The sequence below is a fragment of the Oncorhynchus mykiss genome, chromosome 25, assembly GCF_057628025.1.
Source record: "Oncorhynchus mykiss isolate SJ-2025 chromosome 25, ASM5762802v1, whole genome shotgun sequence".
Taxonomy (NCBI): Eukaryota; Metazoa; Chordata; class Actinopteri; order Salmoniformes; family Salmonidae; genus Oncorhynchus; species Oncorhynchus mykiss.
In genome coordinates, this window is record NC_143046.1 from 31,254,697 (window position 1) to 31,281,420 (window position 26,724).

The following is a 26,724-nucleotide window of genomic DNA, read 5'->3' on the forward strand; positions in this document are numbered from 1 at the left end:
TAGCATGCGAGAGGTAGCGGGATCGATGCCTGCATCCTCCAACTATTTAGTTTGGTTCAATCAGCACACATTGTTGTTGTAGATCTGGATAACAATACAACTATTTCCACCACTGGGCTTACTCCTATCACTACTTCAACCTTTACTGAACTACCATGAAAAATACTTTTAGACAGCTGAATCAAGCATACTTGTTAAAAAGTATCCTTTCTTATGGACGAGGGATTTGGCAGTGCGGTCATTGAGATTTCATACTTCTTGTTGGAGGCACAGGGGGATTAGATCAAATGGTAGAGCGCTTGCTTAGCATGCGAGAGGTAGCGGGATCGATGCCTGCATCCTCCAACTATTTAGTTTGGTTCAATCAGCACACATTGTTGTTGTAGCTCTGGACTGATTTAACTAATCGAAGGATTAGTAAACAAATTGAATCAAGCGTGCTTGTCTGGCTCTAAAATGTGAATGTGTGTTGCTGGGGCAACCTGAGGACTGCAGTTGGGAAACACCAGTGGAAGGTAGAGTGTGGTGGCGAGTTGAAATATTGATTCAAAATAGACCAAACAGTAGACGACGCTATCGTGGCTGTTCATAATATATTAGGCTAAGTACTGTTTTATACTCTGCACTTTCAATTGTTGTGAGTTCATGACGTATTTCCCATGTAGTGTTTTAATAGGATCATTTAGGGACAGTTCAAAAATTATTGGGTGAGTGGGGGCTTGTAGCTCTCAAACTCTAGGGGTGTTTTTCCAAACATACTACCATGCTCCACACTCATGCTCCGATTGTATTCTCCACTCCGTTCTCTTGAGTACGTTTTTGTGTGGACGCGAGTGAGGAGAATGCATAAAGCAATACATTTAAGAAGCACTCGCACTCCCCCTACTGTATTACCTCACGCTTCACAGCCCCATTCACTGAACCTCCTTCCAGCCAGGACAATGGCAACAATAGACGAATCAAGATATACACAAAGCAAACGTTTGACGTCACAATTATCAGCTAGATATGTGAATCGTAACAATTTAGCTAGCCAGATAGCTAAACAGGACAAAAATGACCTAAAATGAATAATATGTAAGATAGATGTCAATTCTTCATGGTTACATTAGCTAGCTAACAATGCTTTGTTGCTATCTGGCTAGTTAACAGTACTAGTAGCTAGCCAGTCAGCCCTATTGACTAATTATGGGCTTGCGATCTAAGGTACTTAGGCAGTTAACGTTAAACATGCCGAACAATACCAAATTACTCATGAACCATTAAGAGGGATCCCCATTTAAGTGATTTATTAAAAGGTAAAACAAAAAGAGCAGGAGTCATACATATATTTCTATCTCTATATTTATACATATTGAAAATAATTGGTATGTAGCACAGTTCTCTAGCACATACAAGTGCAAGCTAAGTATCTGAAGTGAACTGCCTCAACTCCTCTCTAACTACAGACTCCATCACTCTCCATCTTATTATTATCATCTGAAGCTTTGGAAGCCATCGGCCAAGTATGTACCAGATCACCTTGAGTTTATTTGAGTTTTTAAAGCTACTTTGAGATTCTGTGTGTAATGAAAAGTGCTATATAGAATAAATCATCATTATTATTATTTATCCTACAGGGGAGGAGGAGCCCTTGTCATAATGGCTTTGCGATATGATGGACAGCCTTCTGTTTGATACTAAACAGGTCCTAATATCTTAGTCTGTGTGCCAGTTCATTCTCTCTTTTGACTTTGTTGTGGCAAGCAGAAACACACTGGAATTTAGGAAATCCCACCAAACCACCGAATTATTACTTCAATTAAAGGGACAAATTATGTGGTCGCTTGGGGTAATGCAAAAATCCCCTTTGGTTATCACATGTAGGCACATGTGTAGTTTATGAGACAGATCTTTGATTTAGTAGCTGTTCATTTGTTAGTAAATGTTGGGAGCTGTGACTCTTATTTATTCTACTGGAAGGCTGTCCTCTCCTCTGCTTACAGTAGAAAGGCCTTGGAGCGATCCACTGAGACGCAGTGAGCATAAGCATGACAAAAGACAGGAAAACAGTGACCATGTTTCGGGCGACTAACATGCATTTCCCCACGATCAACTGATCCTAATGTTATTCCACAGACAGCCAGCAGGGGGAACTCCAGACTCGCAGGTTTTTCTGCTATCATACACCCAAAACTCACTAACCCAACAATACAACTATTTCCACCACTGGGCTTACTGCAGTCACTACTTCCACCTTTACTGAACTACCATGAAGAATACTTTTAGACAGCTGAAGCAAGCATACTTTTTAAAAAGTATCCTTACTTATGGACGAGGGATTTGGCAGTGTGGTCATTGAGATTTCATACTTCTTGTTGGATGCACAGGGGGATTAGCTCGAATGGTAGAGCGCTCGCTTAGCATGCGAGAGGTAGCGGGATCGATGCCCGCATCCTCCAACTACCTAGTTTGGTTCAATCAGCACACATTGTTGTTGTAGCTCTGGATACTAACCCAACAATACAACTATTTCCACCACCGGGCTTACTGCAGTCACTACTTCCACCTTTACTGAACTACCATGAAGAATACTTTTAGACAGCTGAAGCAAGCATACTTTTTAAAAAGTATCCTTACTTATGGACGAGGGATTTGGCAGTGTGGTCATTGAGATTTCATACTTCTTGTTGGATGCACAGGGGGATTAGCTCGAATGGTAGAGCGCTCGCTTAGCATGCGAGAGGTAGCGGGATCGATGCCCGCATCCTCCAACTATTTAGTTTGGTTCAATCAGCACACATTGTTGTTGTAGCTCTGGACTGATTTAACTAATCGAAGGATTAGTAAACAAATTGAATCAAGCGTGCTTGTCTGGCTCTAAAATGTGAATGTGTGTTGCTGGGGCAACCTGAGGACTGCAGTTGGGAAACACCAGTGGAAGGTAGAGTGTGGTGGCGAGTTGAAATATTGATTCAAAATAGACCAAACAGTAGACGACGCTATCGTGGCTGTTCATAATATATTAGGCTAAGTACTGTTTTATACTCTGCACTTTCAATTGTTGTGAGTTCATGACATATTTCCCATGTAGTGTTTTAATAGGATAATTTAGGGACAGTTCAAAAATTATTGGGTGAGTGGGGGCTTGTAGCTCTCAAACTCTAGGGGTGTTTTTCCAAACATACTACCATGCTCCACACTCATGCTCCGATTGTATTCTCCACTCCGTTCTCTTGAGTACGTTTTTGTGTGGACGCGAGTGAGGAGAATGCATAAAGCAATACATTTAAGAAGCACTCGCACTCCCCCTACTGTATTACCTCACGCTTCACAGCCCCATTCACTGAACCTCCTTCCAGCCAGGACAATGGCAACAATAGACGAATCAAGATATACACAAAGCAAACGTTTGACGTCACAATTATCAGCTAGATATGTGAATCGTAACAATTTAGCTAGCCAGATAGCTAAACAGGACAAAAATGACCTAAAATGAATAATATGTAAGATAGATGTCAATTCTTCATGGTTACATTAGCTAGCTAACAATGCTTTGTTGCTATCTGGCTAGTTAACAGTACTAGTAGCTAGCCAGTCAGCCATATTGACTAATTATGGGCTTGCGATCTAAGGTACTTAGGCAGGTAACGTTAAACATGCCGAACAATACCAAATTACTCATGAACCATTAAGAGGGATCCCATTTAAGTGATTTATTAAAAGGTAAAACAAAAAGAGCAGGAGTCATACATATATTTCTATCTCTATATTTATACATATTGAAAATAATTGGTATGTAGCACAGTTCTCTAGCACATACAAGTGCAAGCTAAGTATCTGAAGTGAACTGCCTCAACTCCCCTCTAACTACAGACTCCATCACTCTCCATCTTATTATTATCATCTGAAGCTTTGGAAGCCATCGGCCAAGTATGTACCAGATCACCTTGAGTTTATTTGAGTTTTTAAAGCTACTTTGAGATTCTGTGTGTAATGAAAAGTGCTATATAGAATAAATCATAATTATTATTATTTATCCTACAGGGGAGGAGGAGCCCTTGTCATAATGGCTTTGCGATATGATGGACAGCCTTCTGTTTGCTACTAAACAGGTCCTAATATCTTAGTCTGTGTGCCAGTTCATTCTCTCTTTTGACTTTGTTGTGGCAAGCAGAAACACACTGGAATTTAGGAAATCCCACCAAACCACCGAATTATTACTTCAATTAAAGGGACAAATTATGTGGTCGCTTGGGGTAATGCAAAAATCCCCTTTGGTTATCACATGTAGGCACATGTGTAGTTTATGAGACAGATCTTTGATTTAGTAGCTGTTCATTTGTTAGTAAATGTTGGGAGCTGTGACTCTTATTTATTCTACTGGAAGGCTGTCCTCTCCTCTGCTTACAGTAGAAAGGCCTTGGAGCGATCCACTGAGACGCAGTGAGCATAAGCATGACAAAAGACAGGAAAACAGTGACCATGTTTCGGGCGACTAACATGCATTTCCCCACGATCAACTGATCCTAATGTTATTCCACAGACAGCCAGCAGGGGGAACTCCAGACTCGCAGGTTTTTCTGCTATCATACACCCAAAACTCACTAACCCAACAATACAACTATTTCCACCACTTGGCTTACTGCAGTCACTACTTCCACCTTTACTGATCTACCATGAAAAATACTTTTAGACAGCTGAAGCAAGCATACTTGTTAAAAAGTATCCTTTCTTATGGACAAGGGATTTGGCAGTGCGGTCATTGAGATTTCATACTTCTTGTTGGAGGCACAGGGGGATTAGCTCAAATGGTAGAGCGCTCGCTTAGCATGCGAGAGGTAGCGGGATCGATGCCCGCATCCTCCAACTATTTAGTTTGGTTCAATCAGCACACATTGTTGTTGTAGCTCTGGATACTAACCCAACAATACAACTATTTCCACCACTGGGCTTACTCCTATCACTACTTCAACCTTTACTGAACTACCATGAAAAATACTTTTAGACAGCTGAAGCAAGCATACTTGTTAAAAAGTATTCTTTCTTATGGACGAGGGATTTGGCAGTGCGGTCATTGAGATTTCATACTTCTTGTTGGAGGCACAGGGGGATTGGCTCAAATGGTAGAGCGCTCGCTTAGCATGCGAGAGGTAGCGGGATCGATGCCTGCATCCTCCAACTATTTAGTTTGGTTCAATCAGCACACATTGTTGTTGTAGATCTGGATAACAATACAACTATTTCCACCACTGGGCTTACTCCTATCACTACTTCAACCTTTACTGAACTACCATGAAAAATACTTTTAGACAGCTGAAGCAAGCATACTTGTTAAAAAGTATCCTTTCTTATGGACGAGGGATTTGGCAGTGCGGTCATTGAGATTTCATACTTCTTGTTGGAGGCACAGGGGGATTAGCTCAAATGGTAGAGCGCTCGCTTAGCATGCGAGAGGTAGCGGGATCGATTCCCGCATCCTCCAACTATTTAGTTTGGTTCAATCAGCACACATTGTTGTTGTAGCTCTGGACTGATTTAACTAATCGAAGGATTAGTAAACAAATTGAATCAAGCGTGCTTGTCTGGCTCTAAAATGTGAATGTGTGTTGCTGGGGCAACCTGAGGACTGCAGTTGGGAAACACCAGTGGAAGGTAGAGTGTGGTGGCGAGTTGAAATATTGATTCAAAATAGACCAAACAGTAGACGACGCTATCGTGGCTGTTCATAATATATTAGGCTAAGTACTGTTTTATACTCTGCACTTTAAATTGTTGTGAGTTCATGACGTATTTCCCATGTAGTGTTTTAATAGGATAATTTAGGGACAGTTCAAAAATTACTGGGTGAGTGGGGGCTTGTAGCTCTCAAACTCTAGGGGTGTTTTTCCAAACATACTACCATGCTCCACACTCATGCTCCGATTGTATTCTCCACTCCGTTCTCTTGAGTACGTTTTTGTGTGGACGCGAGTGAGGAGAATGCATAAAGCAATACATTTAAGAAGCACTCGCAATCCCCCTACTGTATTACCTCACGCTTCACAGCCCCATTCACTGAACCTCCTTCCAGCCAGGACAATGGCAACAATAGACGAATCAAGATATACACAAAGCAAACGTTTGACGTCACAATTATCAGCTAGATATGTGAATCGTAACAATTTAGCTAGCCAGATAGCTAAACAGGACAAAAATGACCTAAAACGAATAATATGTAAGATAGATGTCAATTCTTCATGGTTACATTAGCTAGCTAACAATGCTTTGTTGCTATCTGGCTAGTTAACAGTACTAGTAGCTAGCCAGTCAGCCCTATTGACTAATTATGGGCTTGCGATCTAAGGTACTTAGGCAGGTAACGTTAAACATGCCGAACAATACCAAATTACTCATGAACCATTAAGAGGGATCCCCATTTAAGTGATTTATTAAAAGGTAAAACAAAAAGAGCAGGAGTCATACATATATTTCTATCTCTATATTTATACATATTGAAAATAATTGGTATGTAGCACAGTTCTCTAGCACATACAAGTGCAAGCTAAGTATCTGAAGTGAACTGCCTCAACTCCTCTCTAACTACAGACTCCATCACTCTCCATCTTATTATTATCATCTGAAGCTTTGGAAGCCATCGGCCAAGTATGTACCAGATCACCTTGAGTTTATTTGAGTTTTTAAAGCTACTTTGAGATTCTGTGTGTAATGAAAAGTGCTATATAGAATAAATCATAATTATTATTATTTATCCTACAGGGGAGGAGGAGCCCTTGTCATAATGGCTTTGCGATATGATGGACAGCCTTCTGTTTGCTACTAAACAGGTCCTAATATCTTAGTCTGTGTGCCAGTTCATTCTCTCTTTTGACTTTGTTGTGGCAAGCAGAAACACACTGGAATTTAGGAAATCCCACCAAACCACCGAATTATTACTTCAATTAAAGGGACAAATTATGTGGTCGCTTGGGGTAATGCAAAAATCCCCTTTGGTTATCACATGTAGGCACATGTGTAGTTTATGAGACAGATCTTTGATTTAGTAGCTGTTCATTTGTTAGTAAATGTTGGGAGCTGTGACTCTTATTTATTCTACTGGAAGGCTGTCCTCTCCTCTGCTTACAGTAGAAAGGCCTTGGAGCGATCCACTGAGACGCAGTGAGCATAAGCACGACAAAAGACAGGAAAACAGTGACCATGTTTCGGGCGACTAACATGCATTTCCCCACGATCAACTGATCCTAATGTTATTCCACAGACAGCCAGCAGGGGGAACTCCAGACTCGCAGGTTTTTCTGCTATCATACACCCAAAACTCACTAACCCAACAATACAACTATTTCCACCACTGGGCTTACTGCAGTCACTACTTCCACCTTTACTGAACTACCATGAAGAATACTTTTAGACAGCTGAAGCAAGCATACTTTTTAAAAAGTATCCTTACTTATGGACGAGGGATTTGGCAGTGTGGTCATTGAGATTTCATACTTCTTGCTGGATGCACAGGGGGATTAGCTCAAATGGTAGAGCGCTCGCTTAGCATGCGAGAGGTAGCGGGATCGATGCCCGCATCCTCCAACTACTTAGTTTGGTTCAATCAGCACACATTGTTGTTGTAGCTCTGGATACTAACCCAACAATACAACTATTTCCACCACTGGGCTTACTCCTATAACTACTTCAACCTTTACTGAACTACCATGAAAAATACTTTTAGACAGCTGAAGCAAGCATACTTGTTAAAAAGTATCCTTTCTTATGGACGAGGAATTTGGCAGTGCGGTCATTGAGATTTCATACTTCTTGTTGGAGGCACAGGGGGATTGGCTCAAATGGTAGAGCGCTTGCTTAGCATGCGAGAGGTAGCGGGATCGATGCCCGCATCCTCCAACTATTTAGTTTGTTCAATCAGCACACATTGTTGTTGTAGATCTGGATAACAATACAACTATTTCCACCACTGGGCTTACTCCTATCACTACTTCAACCTTTACTGAACTACCATGAAAAATACTTTTAGACAGCTGAAGCAAGCATACTTGTTAAAAAGTATCCTTTCTTATGGACGAGGGATTTGGCAGTGCGGTCATTGAGATTTCATACTTCTTGTTGGAGGCATAGGGGGATTAGCTCAAATGGTAGAGCGCTCGCTTAGCATGCGAGAGGTAGCGGGATCGATGCCCGCATCCTCCAACTATTTAGTTTGGTTCAATCAGCACACATTGTTGTTGTAGCTCTGGACTGATTTAACTAATCGAAGGATTAGTAAACAAATTGAATCAAGCGTGCTTGTCTGGCTCTAAAATGTGAATGTGTGTTGCTGGGGCAACCTGAGGACTGCAGTTGGGAAACACCAGTGGAAGGTAGAGTGTGGTGGCGAGTTGAAATATTGATTCAAAATAGACCAAACAGTAGACGACGCTATCGTGGCTGTTCATAATATATTAGGCTAAGTACTGTTTTATACTCTGCACTTTCAATTGTTGTGAGTTCATGACGTATTTCCCATGTAGTGTTTTAATAGGATAATTTAGGGACAGTTCAAAAATTACTGGGTGAGTGGGGGCTTGTAGCTCTCAAACTCTAGGGGTGTTTTTCCAAACATACTACCATGCTCCACACTCATGCTCCGATTGTATTCTCCACTCCGTTCTCTTGAGTACGTTTTTGTGTGGACGCGAGTGAGGAGAATGCATAAAGCAATACATTTAAGAAGCACTCGCACTCCCCCTACTGTATTACCTCACGCTTCACAGCCCCATTCACTGAACCTCCTTCCAGCCAGGACAATGGCAACAATAGACGAATCAAGATATACACAAAGCAAACGTTTGACGTCACAATTATCAGCTAGATATGTGAATCGTAACAATTTAGCTAGCCAGATAGCTAAACAGGACAAAAATGACCTAAAACGAAAAATATGTAAGATAGATGTCAATTCTTCATGGTTACATTAGCTAGCTAACAATGCTTTGTTGCTATCTGGCTAGTTAACAGTACTAGTAGCTAGCCAGTCAGCCCTATTGACTAATTATGGGCTTGCGATCTAAGGTACTTAGGCAGGTAACGTTAAACATGCCGAACAATACCAAATTACTCATGAACCATTAAGAGGGATCCCCATTTAAGTGATTTATTAAAAGGTAAAACAAAAAGAGCAGGAGTCATACATATATTTCTATCTCTATATTTATACATATTGAAAATAATTGGTATGTAGCACAGTTCTCTAGCACATACAAGTGCAAGCTAAGTATCTGAAGTGAACTGCCTCAACTCCTCTCTAACTACAGACTCCATCACTCTCCACCTTATTATTATCATCTGAAGCTTTGGAAGCCATCGGCCAAGTATGTACCAGATCACCTTGAGTTTATTTGAGTTTTTAAAGCTACTTTGAGATTCTGTGTGTAATGAAAAGTGCTATATAGAATAAATCATAATTATTATTATTTATCCTACAGGGGAGGAGGAGCCCTTGTCATAATGGCTTTGCGATATGATGGACAGCCTTCTGTTTGCTACTAAACAGGTCCTAATATCTTAGTCTGTGTGCCAGTTCATTCTCTCTTTTGACTTTGTTGTGGCAAGCAGAAACACACTGGAATTTAGGAAATCCCACCAAACCACCGAATTATTACTTCAATTAAAGGGACAAATTATGTGGTCGCTTGGGGTAATGCAAAAATCCCCTTTGGTTATCACATGTAGGCACATGTGTAGTTTATGAGACAGATCTTTGATTTAGTAGCTGTTCATTTGTTAGTAAATGTTGGGAGCTGTGACTCTTATTTATTCTACTGGAAGGCTGTCCTCTCCTCTGCTTACAGTAGAAAGGCCTTGGAGCGATCCACTGAGACGCAGTGAGCATAAGCACGACAAAAGACAGGAAAACAGTGACCATGTTTCGGGCGACTAACATGCATTTCCCCACGATCAACTGATCCTAATGTTATTCCACAGACAGCCAGCAGGGGGAACTCCAGACTCGCAGGTTTTTCTGCTATCATACACCCAAAACTCACTAACCCAACAATACAACTATTTCCACCACTGGGCTTACTGCAGTCACTACTTCCACCTTTACTGAACTACCATGAAGAATACTTTTAGACAGCTGAAGCAAGCATACTTTTTAAAAAGTATCCTTACTTATGGACGAGGGATTTGGCAGTGTGGTCATTGAGATTTCATACTTCTTGTTGGATGCACAGGGGGATTAGCTCAAATGGTAGAGCGCTCGCTTAGCATGCGAGAGGTAGCGGGATCGATGCCCGCATCCTCCAACTACTTAGTTTGGTTCAATCAGCACACATTGTTGTTGTAGCTCTGGATACTAACCCAACAATACAACTATTTCCACCACTGGGTTTACTCCTATAACTACTTCAACCTTTACTGAACTACCATGAAAAATACTTTTAGACAGCTGAAGCAAGCATACTTGTTAAAAAGTATCCTTTCTTATGGACGAGGAATTTGGCAGTGCGGTCATTGAGATTTCATACTTCTTGTTGGAGGCACAGGGGGATTGGCTCAAATGGTAGAGCGCTCGCTTAGCATGCGAGAGGTAGCGGGATCGATGCCCGCATCCTCCAACTATTTAGTTTGGTTCAATCAGCACACATTGTTGTTGTAGATCTGGATAACAATTCAACTATTTCCACCACTGGGCTTACTCCTATCACTACTTCAACCTTTACTGAACTACCATGAAAAATACTTTTAGACAGCTGAAGCAAGCATACTTGTTAAAAAGTATCCTTTCTTATGGACGAGGGATTTGGCAGTGCGGTCATTGAGATTTCATACTTCTTGTTGGAGGCACAGGGGGATTAGCTCAAATGGTAGAGCGCTCGCTTAGCATGCGAGAGGTAGCGGGATCGATGCCCGCATCCTCCAACTATTTAGTTTGGTTCAATCAGCACACATTGTTGTTGTAGCTCTGGATACTAACCCAACAATACAACTATTTCCACCACTGGGCTTACTCCTATCACTACTTCAACCTTTACTGAACTACCATGAAAAATACTTTTAGACAGCTGAAGCAAGCATACTTGTTAAAAAGTATCCTTTCTTATGGACGAGGGATTTGGCAGTGCGGTCATTGAGATTTCATACTTCATGTTGGAGGCACAGGGGGATTAGCTCAAATGGTAGAGCGCTCGCTTAGCATGCGAGAGGTAGTGGGATCGATGCCCGCATCCTCCAACTATTTAGTTTGGTTCAATCAGCACACGTTGTTGTAGCTCTAGACTGATTTAACTAATCGAAGGATTAGTAAACAAATTGAATCAAGCGTGCTTGTCTGGCTCTAAAATGTGAATGTGTGTTGCTGGGGCAACCTGAGGACTGCAGTTGGGAAACACCAGTGGAAGGTAGAGTGTGGTGGCGAGTTGAAATATTGATTCAAAATAGACCAAACAGTAGACGACGCTATCGTGGCTGTTCATAATATATTAGGCTAAGTACTGTTTTATACTCTGCACTTTCAATTGTTGTGAGTTCATGACGTATTTCCCATGTAGTGTTTTAATAGGATAATTTAGGGACAGTTCAAAAATTATTGGGTGAGTGGGGGCTTGTAGCTCTCAAACTCTAGGGGTGTTTTTCCAAACATACTACCATGCTCCACACTCATGCTCCGATTGTATTCTCCACTCCGTTCTCTTGAGTATGTTTTTGTGTGGACGCGAGTGAGGAGAATGCATAAAGCAATACATTTAAGAAGCACTCGCACTCCCCCTACTGTATTACCTCACGCTTCACAGCCCCATTCACTGAACCTCCTTCCAGCCAGGACAATGGCAACAATAGACGAATCAAGATATACACAAAGCAAACGTTTGACGTCACAATTATCAGCTAGATATGTGAATCGTAACAATTTAGCTAGCCAGATAGCTAAACAGGACAAAAATGACCTAAAATGAATAATATGTAAGATAGATGTCAATTCTTCATGGTTACATTAGCTAGCTAACAATGCTTTGTTGCTATCTGGCTAGTTAACAGTACTAGTAGCTAGCCAGTCAGCCATATTGACTAATTATGGGCTTGCGATCTAAGGTACTTAGGCAGGTAACGTTAAACATGCCGAACAATACCAAATTACTCATGAACCATTAAGAGGGATCCCATTTAAGTGATTTATTAAAAGGTAAAACAAAAAGAGCAGGAGTCATACATATATTTCTATCTCTATATTTATACATATTGAAAATAATTGGTATGTAGCACAGTTCTCTAGCACATACAAGTGCAAGCTAAGTATCTGAAGTGAACTGCCTCAACTCCTCTCTAACTACAGACTCCATCACTCTCCATCTTATTATTATCATCTGAAGCTTTGGAAGCCATCGGCCAAGTATGTACCAGATCACCTTGAGTTTATTTGAGTTTTTAAAGCTACTTTGAGATTCTGTGTGTAATGAAAAGTGCTATATAGAATAAATCATCATTATTATTATTTATCCTACAGGGGAGGAGGAGCCCTTGTCATAATGGCTTTGCGATATGATGGACAGCCTTCTGTTTGCTACTAAACAGGTCCTAATATCTTAGTCTGTGTGCCAGTTCATTCTCTCTTTTGACTTTGTTGTGGCAAGCAGAAACACACTGGAATTTAGGAAATCCCACCAAACCACCGAATTATTACTTCAATTAAAGGGACAAATTATGTGGTCGCTTGGGGTAATGCAAAAATCCCCTTTGGTTATCACATGTAGGCACATGTGTAGTTTATGAGACAGATCTTTGATTTAGTAGCTGTTCATTTGTTAGTAAATGTTGGGAGCTGTGACTCTTATTTATTCTACTGGAAGGCTGTCCTCTCCTCTGCTTACAGTAGAAAGGCCTTGGAGCGATCCACTGAGACGCAGTGAGCATAAGCACGACAAAAGACAGGAAAACAGTGACCATGTTTCGGGCGACTAACATGCATTTCCCCACGATCAACTGATCCTAATGTTATTCCACAGACAGCCAGCAGGGGGAACTCCAGACTCGCAGGTTTTTCTGTTATCATACACCCAAAACTCACTAACCCAACAATACAACTATTTCCACCACTGGGCTTACTGCAGTCACTACTTCCACCTTTACTGAACTACCATGAAAAATACTTTTAGACAGCTGAAGCAAGCATACTTTTTAAAAAGTATCCTTACTTATGGACGAGGGATTTGGCAGTGTGGTCATTGAGATTTCATACTTCTTGTTGGATGCACAGGGGGATTAGCTCAAATGGTAGAGCGCTCGCTTAGCATGCGAGAGGTAGCGGGATCGATGCCCGCATCCTCCAACTATTTAGTTTGGTTCAATCAGCACACATTGTTGTTGTAGCTCTGGATACTAACCCAACAATACAACTATTTCCACCACTGGGCTTACTCCTATCACTACTTCAACCTTTACTGAACTACCATGAAAAATACTTTTAGACAGCTGAAGCAAGCATACTTGTTAAAAAGTATCCTTTCTTATGGACGAGGGATTTGGCAGTGCGGTCATTGAGATTTCATACTTCTTGTTGGAGGCACAGGGGGATTAGCTCAAATGGTAGAGCGCTTGCTTAGCATGCGAGAGGTAGCGGGATCGATACCTGCATCCTCCAACTATTTAGTTTGGTTCAATCAGCACACATTGTTGTTGTAGCTCTGGATACTAACCCAACAATACAACTATTTCCACCACTGGGCTTACTCCTATCACTACTTCAACCTTTACTGAACTACCATGAAAAATACTTTTAGACATCTGAATCAAGCATACTTGTTAAAAAGTATCCTTTCTTATGGACGAGGGATTTGTCAGTGCGGTCATTGAAATTTCATACTTCTTGTTGGAGGCACAGGGGGATTAGCTCAAATGGTAGAGCGCTCGCTTAGCATGCGAGAGGTAGCGGGATCGATGCCCGCATCCTCCAACTATTTAGTTTGGTTCAATCAGCACACATTGTTGTTGTAGCTCTGGACTGATTTAACTAATCGAAGGATTAGTAAACAAATTGAATCAAGCGTGCTTGTCTGGCTCTAAAATGTGAATGTGTGTTGCTGGGGCAACCTGAGGACTGCAGTTGGGAAACACCAGTGGGAAATATGTAGAGTGTGGTGGCGAGTTGAAATATTGATTCAAAATAGACCAAACAGTAGACGACGCTATCGTGGCTGTTCATAATATATTAGGCTAAGTACTGTTTTATACTCTGCACTTTCAATTGTTGTGAGTTCATGACGTATTTCCCATGTAGTGTTTTAATAGGATAATTTAGGGACAGTTCAAAAATTACTGGGTGAGTGGGGGCTTGTAGCTCTCAAAATCTAGGGGTGTTTTTCCAAACATACTACCATGCTCCACACTCATGCTCCGATTGTATTCTCCACTCCGTTCTCTTGAGTACGTTTTTGTGTGGACGCGAGTGAGGAGAATGCATAAAGCAATACATTTAAGAAGCACTCGCACTCCCCCTACTGTATTACCTCACGCTTCACAGCCCCATTCACTGAACCTCCTTCCAGCCAGGACAATGGCAACAATAGACGAATCAAGATATACACAAAGCAAACGTTTGACGTCACAATTATCAGCTAGATATGTGAATCGTAACAATTTAGCTAGCCAGATAGCTAAACAGGACAAAAATGACCTAAAACGAATAATATGTAAGATAGATGTCAATTCTTCATGGTTACATTAGCTAGCTAACAATGCTTTGTTGCTATCTGGCTAGTTAACAGTACTAGTAGCTAGCCAGTCAGCCCTATTGACTAATTATGGGCTTGCGATCTAAGGTACTTAGGCAGGTAACGTTAAACATGCCGAACAATACCAAATTACTCATGAACCATTAAGAGGGATCCCCATTTAAGTGATTTATTAAAAGGTAAAACAAAAAGAGCAGGAGTCATACATATATTTCTATCTCTATATTTATACATATTGAAAATAATTGGTATGTAGCACAGTTCTCTAGCACATACAAGTGGAAGCTAAGTATCTGAAGTGAACTGCCTCAACTCCTCTCTAACTACAGACTCCATCACTCTCCATCTTATTATTATCATCTGAAGCTTTGGAAGCCATCGGCCAAGTATGTACCAGATCACCTTGAGTTTATTTGAGTTTTTGAAGCTACTTTGAGATTCTGTGTGTAATGAAAAGTGCTATATAGAATAAATCATCATTATTATTATTTATCCTACAGGGGAGGAGGAGCCCTTGTCATAATGGCTTTGCGATATGATGGACAGCCTTCTGTTTGCTACTAAACAGGTCCTAATATCTTAGTCTGTGTGCCAGTTCATTCTCTCTTTTGACTTTGTTGTGGCAAGCAGAAACACACTGGAATTTAGGAAATCCCACCAAACCACCAAATTATTACTTCAATTAAAGGGACAAATTATGTGGTCGCTTGGGGTAATGCAAAAATCCCCTTTGGTTATCACATGTAGGCACATGTGTAGTTTATGAGACAGATCTTTGATTTAGTAGCTGTTCATTTGTTAGTAAATGTTGGGAGCTGTGACTCTTATTTATTCTACTGGAAGGCTGTCCTCTCCTCTGCTTACAGTAGAAAGGCCTTGGAGCGATCCACTGAGACGCAGTGAGCATAAGCACGACAAAAGACAGGAAAACAGTGACCATGTTTCGGGCGACTAACATGCATTTCCCCACGATCAACTGATCCTAATGTTATTCCACAGACAGCCAGCAGGGGGAACTCCAGACTCGCAGGTTTTTCTGCTATCATACACCCAAAACTCACTAACCCAACAATACAACTATTTCCACCACTGGGCTTACTGCAGTCACTACTTCCACCTTTACTGAACTACCATGAAAAATACTTTTAGACAGCTGAAGCAAGCATACTTTTTAAAAAGTATCCTTACTTATGGACGAGGGATTTGGCAGTGTGGTCATTGAGATTTCATACTTCTTGTTGGATGCACAGGGGGATTAGCTCAAATGGTAGGGCGCTTGCTTAGCATGTGAGAGGTAGCGGGGTCGATACCCGCATCCTCCAACTATTTAGTTTGGTTCAATCAGCACACATTGTTGTTGTAGCTCTGGATACTAACCCAACATTACAACTATTTCCACCACTGGGCTTACTCCTATCACTACTTCAACCTTTACTGAACTACCATGAAAAATACTTTTAGACAGCTGAAGCAAGCATACTTGTTAAAAAGTATCCTTTCTTATGGACGAGGGATTTGGCAGTGCGGTCATTGAGATTTCATACTTCTTGTTGGAGGCACAGGGGGATTAGCTCAAATGGTAGAGCGCTCGCTTTGCATGCGAGAGGTAGCGGGATCGATGCCCGCATCCTCCAACTATTTAGTTTGGTTCAATCAGCACACATTGTTGTTGTAGCTCTGGATACTAACCCAACAATACAACTATTTCCACCACTGGGCTTACTCCTATCACTACTTCAACCTTTACTGAACTACCATGAAAAATACTTTTAGACAGCTGAAGCAAGCATACTTGTTAAAAAGTATCCTTTCTTATGGACGAGGGATTTGGCAGTGCGGTCATTGAGATTTCATACTTCTTGTTGGAGGCACAGGGGGATTAGCTCAAATGGTAGAGCGCTTGCTTAGCATGCGAGAGGTAGCGGGATCGATACCTGCATCCTCCAACTATTTAGTTTGGTTCAATCAGCACACATTGTTGTTGTAGCTCTGGATACTAACCCAACAATACAACTATTTCCACCACTGGGCTTACTCCTATCACTACTTCAACCTTTACTGAACTACCATGAAAAATACTTTTAGACATCTGAATCAAGCATACTTGTTAAAAAGTATCCTTTCTTATGGACGAGGGATTTGTCAGTGCGGTCATTGAAATTTCATACTTCTTGTTGGAGGCACAGGGGGATTAGCTCAAATGGTAGAGCGCTCGCTTAGCATGCGAGAGGTAGCGGGATCGATGCCCGCATCCTCCAACTATTTAGTTTGGTTCAATCAGCACACATTGTTGTTGTAGCTCTGGACTGATTTAACTAATCGAAGGATTAGTAAACAAATTGAATCAAGCGTGCTTGTCTGGCTCTAAAATGTGAATGTGTGTTGCTGGGGCAACCTGAGGACTGCAGTTGGGAAACACCAGTGGGAAATATGTAGAGTGTGGTGGCGAGTTGAAATATTGATTCAAAATAGACCAAACAGTAGACGACGCTATCGTGGCTGTTCATAATATATTAGGCTAAGTACTGTTTTATACTCTGCACTTTCAATTGTTGTGAGTTCATGACGTATTTCCCATGTAGTGTTTTAATAGGATAATTTAGGGACAGTTCAAAAATTACTGGGTGAGTGGGGGCTTGTAGCTCTCAAACTCTAGGGGTGTTTTTCCAAACATACTACCATGCTCCACACTCATGCTCCGATTGTATTCTCCACTCCGTTCTCTTGAGTACGTTTTTGTGTGGACGCGAGTGAGGAGAATGCATAAAGCAATACATTTAAGAAGCACTCGCACTCCCCCTACTGTATTACCTCACGCTTCACAGCCCCATTCACTGAACCTCCTTCCAGCCAGGACAATGGCAACAATAGACGAATCAAGATATACACAAAGCAAACGTTTGACGTCACAATTATCAGCTAGATATGTGAATCGTAACAATTTAGCTAGCCAGATAGCTAAACAGGACAAAAATGACCTAAAACGAATAATATGTAAGATAGATGTCAATTCTTCATGGTTACATTAGCTAGCTAACAATGCTTTGTTGCTATCTGGCTAGTTAACAGTACTAGTAGCTAGCCAGTCAGCCCTATTGACTAATTATGGGCTTGCGATCTAAGGTACTTAGGCAGGTAACGTTAAACATGCCGAACAATACCAAATTACTCATGAACCATTAAGAGGGATCCCCATTTAAGTGATTTATTAAAAGGTAAAACAAAAAGAGCAGGAGTCATACATATATTTCTATCTCTATATTTATACATATTGAAAATAATTGGTATGTAGCACAGTTCTCTAGCACATACAAGTGGAAGCTAAGTATCTGAAGTGAACTGCCTCAACTCCTCTCTAACTACAGACTCCATCACTCTCCATCTTATTATTATCATCTGAAGCTTTGGAAGCCATCGGCCAAGTATGTACCAGATCACCTTGAGTTTATTTGAGTTTTTGAAGCTACTTTGAGATTCTGTGTGTAATGAAAAGTGCTATATAGAATAAATCATCATTATTATTATTTATCCTACAGGGGAGGAGGAGCCCTTGTCATAATGGCTTTGCGATATGATGGACAGCCTTCTGTTTGCTACTAAACAGGTCCTAATATCTTAGTCTGTGTGCCAGTTCATTCTCTCTTTTGACTTTGTTGTGGCAAGCAGAAACACACTGGAATTTAGGAAATCCCACCAAACCACCAAATTATTACTTCAATTAAAGGGACAAATTATGTGGTCGCTTGGGGTAATGCAAAAATCCCCTTTGGTTATCACATGTAGGCACATGTGTAGTTTATGAGACAGATCTTTGATTTAGTAGCTGTTCATTTGTTAGTAAATGTTGGGAGCTGTGACTCTTATTTATTCTACTGGAAGGCTGTCCTCTCCTCTGCTTACAGTAGAAAGGCCTTGGAGCGATCCACTGAGACGCAGTGAGCATAAGCACGACAAAAGACAGGAAAACAGTGACCATGTTTCGGGCGACTAACATGCATTTCCCCACGATCAACTGATCCTAATGTTATTCCACAGACAGCCAGCAGGGGGAACTCCAGACTCGCAGGTTTTTCTGCTATCATACACCCAAAACTCACTAACCCAACAATACAACTATTTCCACCACTGGGCTTACTGCAGTCACTACTTCCACCTTTACTGAACTACCATGAAAAATACTTTTAGACAGCTGAAGCAAGCATACTTTTTAAAAAGTATCCTTACTTATGGACGAGGGATTTGGCAGTGTGGTCATTGAGATTTCATACTTCTTGTTGGATGCACAGGGGGATTAGCTCAAATGGTAGAGCGCTTGCTTAGCATGTGAGAGGTAGCGGGGTCGATACCCGCATCCTCCAACTATTTAGTTTGGTTCAATCAGCACACATTGTTGTTGTAGCTCTGGATACTAACCCAACATTACAACTATTTCCACCACTGGGCTTACTCCTATCACTACTTCAACCTTTACTGAACTACCATGAAAAATACTTTTAGACAGCTGAAGCAAGCATACTTGTTAAAAAGTATCCTTTCTTATGGACGAGGGATTTGGCAGTGCGGTCATTGAGATTTCATACTTCTTGTTGGAGGCACAGGGGGATTAGCTCAAATGGTAGAGCGCTCGCTTTGCATGCGAGAGGTAGCGGGATCGATGCCCGCATCCTCCAACTATTTAGTTTGGTTCAATCAGCACACATTGTTGTTGTAGCTCTGGATACTAAACCAACAATACAACTATTTCCACCACTGGGCTTACTCCTATCACTACTTCAACCTTTACTGAACTACCATGAAAAATACTTTTAGACAGCTGAAGCAAGCATACTTGTTAAAAAGTATCCTTTCTTATGGACGAGGGATTTGGCAGTGCGGTCATTGAGATTTCATACTTCTTGTTGCAGGAACAGGGGGATTAGCTCAAATGGTAGAGTGCTCGCTTAGCATGCGAGAGCTAGCGGGATCGATGCCCGCATCCTCCAACTATTTAGTTTGGTTCAATCAGCACACATTGTTGTTGTAGCTCTGGACTGATTTAACTAATCGAAGGATTAGTAAACAAATTGAATCAAGCGTGCTTGTCTGGCTCTAAAATGTGAATGTGTGTTGCTGGGGCAACCTGAGGACTGCAGTTGGGAAACACCAGTGGGAAATACGTAGAGTGTGGTGGCGAGTTGAAATATTGATTCAAAATAGACCAAACAGTAGACGACGCTATCGTGGCTGTTCATAATATATTAGGCTAAGTACTGTTTTATACTCTGCACTTTCAATTGTTGTGAGTTCATGACGTATTTCCCATGTTGTGTTTTAATAGGATAATTTAGGGACAGTTCAAAAATTACTGGGTGAGTGGGGGCTTGTAGCTCTCAAACTCTAGGGGTGTTTTTCCAAACATACTACCATGCTCCACACTCATGCTCCGATTGTATTCTCCACTCCGTTCTCTTGAGTACGTTTTTGTGTGGACGCGAGTGAGGAGAATGCATAAAGCAATACATTTAAGAAGCACTCGCAATCCCCCTACTGTATTACCTCACGCTTCACAGCCCCATTCACTGAACCTCCTTCCAGCCAGGACAATGGCAACAATAGACGAATCAAGATATACACAAAGCAAACGTTTGACGTCACAATTATCAGCTAGATATGTGAATCGTAACAATTTAGCTAGCCAGATAGCTAAACAGGACAAAAATGACCTAAAACGAATAATATGTAAGATAGATGTCAATTCTTCATGGTTACATTAGCTAGCTAACAATGCTTTGTTGCTATCTGGCTAGTTAACAGTACTAGTAGCTAGCCAGTCAGCCCTATTGACTAATTATGGGCTTGCGATCTAAGGTACTTAGGCAGGTAACGTTAAACATGCCGAACAATACCAAATTACTCATGAACCATTAAGAGGGATCCCCATTTAAGTGATTTATTAAAAGGTAAAACAAAAAGAGCAGGAGTCATACATATATTTCTATCTCTATATTTATACATATTGAAAATAATTGGTATGTAGCACAGTTCTCTAGCACATACAAGTGCAAGCTAAGTATCTGAAGTGAACTGCCTCAACTCCTCTCTAACTACAGACTCCATCACTCTCCATCTTATTATTATCATCTGAAGCTTTGGAAGCCATCGGCCAAGTATGTACCAGATCACCTTGAGTTTATTTGAGTTTTTAAAGCTACTTTGAGATTCTGTGTGTAATGAAAAGTGCTATATAGAATAAATCATAATTATTATTATTTATCCTACAGGAGAGGAGGAGCCCTTGTCATAATGGCTTTGCGATATGATGGACAGCCTTCTGTTTGCTACTAAACAGGTCCTAATATCTTAGTCTGTGTGCCAGTTCATTCTCTCTTTTGACTTTGTTGTGGCAAGCAGAAACACACTGGAATTTAGGAAATCCCACCAAACCACCGAATTATTACTTCAATTAAAGGGACAAATGATGTGGTCGCTTGGGGTAATGCAAAAATCCCCTTTGGTTATCACATGTAGGCACATGTGTAGTTTATGAGACAGATCTTTGATTTAGTAGCTGTTCATTTGTTAGTAAATGTTGGGAGCTGTGACTCTTATTTATTCTACTGGAAGGCTGTCCTCTCCTCTGCTTACAGTAGAAAGGCCTTGGAGCGATCCACTGAGACGCAGTGAGCATAAGCACGACAAAAGACAGGAAAACAGTGACCATGTTTCGGGCGACTAACATGCATTTCCCCACGATCAACTGATCCTAATGTTATTCCACAGACAGCCAGCAGGGGGAACTCCAGACTCGCAGGTTTTTCTGCTATCATACACCCAAAACTCACTAACCCAACAATACAACTATTTCCACCACTGGGCTTACTGCAGTCACTACTTCCACCTTTACTGAACTACCATGAAAAATACTTTTAGACAGCTGAAGCAAGCATACTTTTTAAAAAGTATCCTTACTTATGGACGAGGGATTTGGCAGTGTGGTCATTGAGATTTCATACTTCTTGTTGGATGCACAGGGGGATTAGCTTAAATGGTAGAGCGCTCGCTTAGCATGCGAGAGGTAGCGGGATTGATGCCCGCATCCTCCAACTATTTAGTTTGGTTCAATCAGCACACATTGTTGTTGTAGCTCTGGATAACAATACAACTATTTCCACCACTGGGCTTACTCCTATCACTACTTCAACCTTTACTGAACTACCATGAAAAATACTTTTAGACAGCTGAAGCAAGCATACTTGTTAAAAAGTATCCTTTCTTATGGACGAGGGATTTGGCAGTGCGGTCATTGAGATTTCATACTTCTTGTTGGAGGCACAGGGGGATTAGCTCAAATGGTAGAGCGATCGCTTAGCATGCGAGAGGTAGCGGGATCGATGCCCGCATCCTCCAACTATTTAGTTTGGTTCAATCAGCACACATTGTTGTTGTAGCTCTGGATACTAACCCAACAATACAACTATTTCCACCACTGGGCTTACTCCTATCACTACTTCAACCTTTACTGAACTACCATGAAAAATACTTTTAGACAGCTGAAGCAAGCATACTTGTTAAAAAGTATCCTTTCTTATGGACGAGGGATTTGGCAGTGCGGTCATTGAGATTGCATACTTCTTGTTGGAGGCACAGGGGGATTAGCTCAAATGGTAGAGCGCTCGCTTAGCATGCGAGAGGTAGCAGGATCGATGCCCGCATCCTCCAACTATTTAGTTTGGTTCAATCAGCACACGTTGTTGTAGCTCTGGACTGATTTAACTAATCGAAGGATTAGTTAACAAATTGAATCAAGCGTGCTTGTCTGGTTCTAAAATGTGAATGTGTGTTGCTGGGGCAACCTGAGGACTGCAGTTGGGAAACACCAGTGGGAAATACGTAGAGTGTGGTGGCGAGATGAAATATTGATTCAAAATAGACCAAACAGTAGACGACGCTATCATGGCTGTTCATAATATATTAGGCTAAGTACTGTTTTATACTCTGCACTTTCAATTGTTGTGAGTTCATGACGTATTTCCCATGTAGTGTTTTAATAGGATAATTTAGGGACAGTTCAAAAATTACTGGGTGAGTGGGGGCTTGTAGCTCTCAAACTCTAGGGGTGTTTTTCCAAACATACTACCATGCTCCACACTCATGCTCCGATTGTATTCTCCACTCCGTTCTCTTGAGTACGTTTTTGTGTGGACGCGAGTGAGGAGAATGCATAAAGCAATACATTTAAGAAGCACTCGCACTCCCAATACTGTATTACCTCACGCTTCACAGCCCCATTCACTGAACCTCCTTCCAGCCAGGACAATGGCAACAATAGACGAATCAAGATATACACAAAGCAAACGTTTGACTTCACAATTATCAGCTAGATATGTGAATCGTAACAATTTAGCTAGCCAGATAGCTAAACAGGACAAAAATGACCTAAAACGAATAATATGTAAGATAGATGTCAATTCTTCATGGTTACATTAGCTAGCTAACAATGCTTTGTGGCTATCTGGCTAGTTAACAGTACTAGTAGCTAGCCAGTCAGCCCTATTGACTAATTATGGGCTTGCGATCTAAGGTACTTAGGCAGGTAACGTTAAACATGCCGAACAATACCAAATTACTCATGAACCATTAAGAGGGATCCCCATTTAAGTGCTTTATTAAAAGGTAAAACAAAAAGAGCAGGAGTCATACATATATTTCTATCTCTATATTTATACATATTGAAAATAATTGGTATGTAGCACAGTTCTCTAGCACATACAAGTGCAAGCTAAGTATCTGAAGTGAACTAACTGCCTTACTGCCTCAACTCCTCTCTAACTACAGACTCCATCACTCTCCATCTTATTATTATCATCTGAAGCTTTGGAAGCCATCGGCCAAGTATGTACCAGATCACCTTGAGTTTATTTGAGTTTTTAAAGCTACTTTGAGATTCTGTGTGTAATGAAAAGTGCTACATAGAATAAATCATTATTATTATTATTTATCCTACAGGGGAGGAGGAGCCCTTGTCATAATGGCTTTGCGATATGATGGACAGCCTTCTTTTTGCTACTAAACAGGTCCTAATATCTTAGTCTGTGTGCCAGTTCATTCTCTCTTTTGACTTTGTTGTAGCAAGCAGAAACACACTGGAATTTAAGTAATCCCACCAAACCACCGAATTATTACGTAAATTAAAGGGACAAATTATGTGGTCGCTTGGGGTAATGCAAAAAATCCCCTTTGGTTATCACATGTAGGCACATGTGTAGTTTATGAGACAGATCTTTGATTTAGTAGCTGTTCATTTGTTAGTAAATGTTGGGAGCTGTGACTCTTATTTATGCTACTGGAAGGCTGTCCTCTACTCTGCTTACAGTAGAAAGGCCTTGGAGCGATCCACTGAGACGCAGTGAGCATAAGCACGACAAAGACAGGAAAACAGTGACCATGTTTCGGGCGACTAACATGCATTTGCCCACGATCAACTGATCCTAATGTTATTCCACAGACAGCCAGCAGGGGGAACTCCAGACTCGCAGGTTTTTCTGCTATCATACACCCAAAACTCACTAACCCAACAATACAACTATTTCCACCACTGGGCTTACTGCAGTCACTACTTCAACCTTTACTGAACTACCATGAAAAATACTTTTAGACAGCTGAAGCAAGGATACTTGTTAAAAAGTGGACGAGGGATTTGGCAGTGCGGTCATTGAGATGTCATACTTCTTGTTGGAGGCACAGGGGGATTAGCTCAAATGGTAGAGCGCTCGCTTAGCATGTGAGAGGTAGCGGGATCGATGCCCACATCCTCCAACTATTTAGTTTGGTTCAATCAGCACACGTTGTTGTAGCTCTGGACTGATTTAACTAATTAGTTAACAAATTGAATCAAGTGTGCTTGTCTGGCTCTAAAATGTGAATGTGTGTTGCTGGGGCAACCTGAGGACTGCAGTTGGGAAACACCAGTGGAAGGTAGAGTGTGGTGGCGAGTTGAAATATTGATTCAAAATAGACCTACCAGTAGACGACGCTATCGTGGCTGTTCATAATATATTAGGCTAAGTACTGTTTTATACTCTGCACTTTATTGTTGTGAGTTCATGACATATTTCCCATGTAGTGTTTTAATAGGATAATTTAGGGATAGTTCAAAAATTACTGGGTGAGTGGGGGCTTGTAGCTCTCAAACTCTAGGGGTGTTTTTCCAAACATACTACCATGCTCCACACTCATGCTCCGATTGTATTCTCCACTCCGTTCTCTTGAGTACGTTTTTGTGTGGACGCGAGTGAGGAGAATGCATAAAGCAATACATTTAAGAAGCACTCGCACTCCCCCTACTGTATTACCTCACGCTTCACAGCCCCATTCACTGAACCTCCTTCCAGCCAGGACAATGGCAACAATAGACGAATCAAGATATACACAAAGCAAACGTTTGACTTCACAATTATCAGCTAGATATGTGAATCGTAACAATTTAGCTAGCCAGATAGCTAAACAGGACAAAAATGACCTAAAACGAATAATATGTAAGATAGATGTCAATTCTTCATGGTTACATTAGCTAGCTAACAATGCTTTGTGGCTATCTGGCTAGTTAACAGTACTAGTAGCTAGCCAGTCAGCCCTATTGACTAATTATGGGCTTGCGATCTAAGGTACTTAGGCAGGTAACGTTAAACATGCCGAACAATACCAAATTACTCATGAACCATTAAGAGGGATCCCCATTTAAGTGATTTATTAAAAGGTAAAACAAAAAGAGCAGGAGTCATACATATATTTCTATCTCTATATTTATACAAATTGAAAATAATTGGTATGTAGCACAGTTCTCTAGCACATACAAGTGCAAGCTAAGTATCTGAAGTGAACTGCCTTACTGCCTCAACTCCTCTCTAACTACAGACTCCATCACTCTCCATCTTATTATTATCATCTGAAGCTTTGGAAGCCATCGGCCAAGTATGTACCAGATCACCTTGAGTTTATTTGAGTTTTTAAAGCTACTTTGAGATTCTGTGTGTAATGAAAAGTGCTATATAGAATAAATCATTATTATTATTATTTATCCTACAGGGGAGGAGGAGCCCTTGTCATAATGGCTTTGCGATACGATGGACAGCCTTCTTTTTGCTACTAAACAGGTCCTAATATCTTAGTCTGTGTGCCAGTTCATTCTCTCTTTTGACTTTGTTGTGGCAAGCAGAAACACACTGGAATTTAGGAAATCCCACCAAACCACCGAATTATTACTTAAATTAAAGGGACAAATTATGTGGTCGCTTGGGGTAATGCAAAAATCCCCTTTGGTTATCACATGTAGGCACATGTGTAGTTTATGAGACAGATCTTTGATTTAGTAGCTGTTCATTTGTTAGTAAATGTTGGGAGCTGTGACTCTTATGTATTCTACTGGAAGGCTGTCCTCTCCTCTGCTTACAGTAGAAAGGCCTTGGAGCGATCCACTGAGACGCAGTGAGCATAAGCACGACAAAAGACAGGAAAACAGTGACCATGTTTCGGGCGACTAACATGCATTTCCCCACGATCAACTGATCCTAATGTTATTCCACAGACAGCCAGCAGGGGGAACTCCAGACTCGCAGGTTTTTCTGCTATCATACACCCAGAACTCACTAACCCAACAATACAACTATTTCCACCACTGGGCTTACTGCAGTCACTACTTCAACCTTTACTGAACTACCATGAAAAATACTTTTAGACAGCTGAAGCAAGCATACTTTTTAAAAAGTATCCTTACTTATGGACGAGGGATTTGGCAGTGTGGTCATTGAGATTTCATACTTCTTGTTTGATACACAGGGGGATTAGCTCAAATGGTAGAGCGCTCGCTTAGCATGCGAGAGGTAGCGGGATCGATGCCCGCATCCTCCAACTATTTAGTTTGGTTCAATCAGCACACATTGTTGTTGTAGCTCTGGATACTAACCCAACAATACAACTATTTCCACCACTGGGCTTACTCCTATCACTACTTCAACCTTTACTGAACTACCATGAAAAATACTTTTAGACAGCT

The 26,724-nt window shown here is 41.1% G+C and overlaps 11 non-coding genes across 11 annotated transcripts; all 11 read left to right on the forward strand.

Annotated features, from left to right (window-relative positions):
- Positions 1–4,775: 4,775 nt before the first annotated feature.
- On the forward strand, positions 4,776–4,848 carry trnaa-agc (transfer RNA alanine (anticodon AGC)). The gene has a single exon. It is a non-coding gene; the product is annotated as a tRNA-Ala (tRNA).
- A 543-nt stretch (positions 4,849–5,391) lies between these two features.
- Positions 5,392–5,464, forward strand: trnaa-agc (transfer RNA alanine (anticodon AGC)). Its single transcript has one exon. It is a non-coding gene; the product is annotated as a tRNA-Ala (tRNA).
- Positions 5,465–7,487: 2,023 nt separating this feature from the next.
- On the forward strand, positions 7,488–7,560 carry trnaa-agc (transfer RNA alanine (anticodon AGC)). Its single transcript has one exon. It is a non-coding gene; the product is annotated as a tRNA-Ala (tRNA).
- Positions 7,561–8,102: 542 nt separating this feature from the next.
- Positions 8,103–8,175, forward strand: trnaa-agc (transfer RNA alanine (anticodon AGC)). The gene has a single exon. It is a non-coding gene; the product is annotated as a tRNA-Ala (tRNA).
- Positions 8,176–10,198: 2,023 nt separating this feature from the next.
- On the forward strand, positions 10,199–10,271 carry trnaa-agc (transfer RNA alanine (anticodon AGC)). Its single transcript has one exon. It is a non-coding gene; the product is annotated as a tRNA-Ala (tRNA).
- Positions 10,272–10,510: 239 nt separating this feature from the next.
- On the forward strand, positions 10,511–10,583 carry trnaa-agc (transfer RNA alanine (anticodon AGC)). The gene has a single exon. It is a non-coding gene; the product is annotated as a tRNA-Ala (tRNA).
- A 231-nt stretch (positions 10,584–10,814) lies between these two features.
- On the forward strand, positions 10,815–10,887 carry trnaa-agc (transfer RNA alanine (anticodon AGC)). The gene has a single exon. It is a non-coding gene; the product is annotated as a tRNA-Ala (tRNA).
- A 2,331-nt stretch (positions 10,888–13,218) lies between these two features.
- On the forward strand, positions 13,219–13,291 carry trnaa-agc (transfer RNA alanine (anticodon AGC)). Its single transcript has one exon. It is a non-coding gene; the product is annotated as a tRNA-Ala (tRNA).
- Positions 13,292–13,842: 551 nt separating this feature from the next.
- Positions 13,843–13,915, forward strand: trnaa-agc (transfer RNA alanine (anticodon AGC)). The gene has a single exon. It is a non-coding gene; the product is annotated as a tRNA-Ala (tRNA).
- Positions 13,916–16,878: 2,963 nt separating this feature from the next.
- trnaa-agc (transfer RNA alanine (anticodon AGC)) lies at positions 16,879–16,951 on the forward strand. The gene has a single exon. It is a non-coding gene; the product is annotated as a tRNA-Ala (tRNA).
- A 9,555-nt stretch (positions 16,952–26,506) lies between these two features.
- On the forward strand, positions 26,507–26,579 carry trnaa-agc (transfer RNA alanine (anticodon AGC)). The gene has a single exon. It is a non-coding gene; the product is annotated as a tRNA-Ala (tRNA).
- Positions 26,580–26,724: the final 145 nt, after the last annotated feature.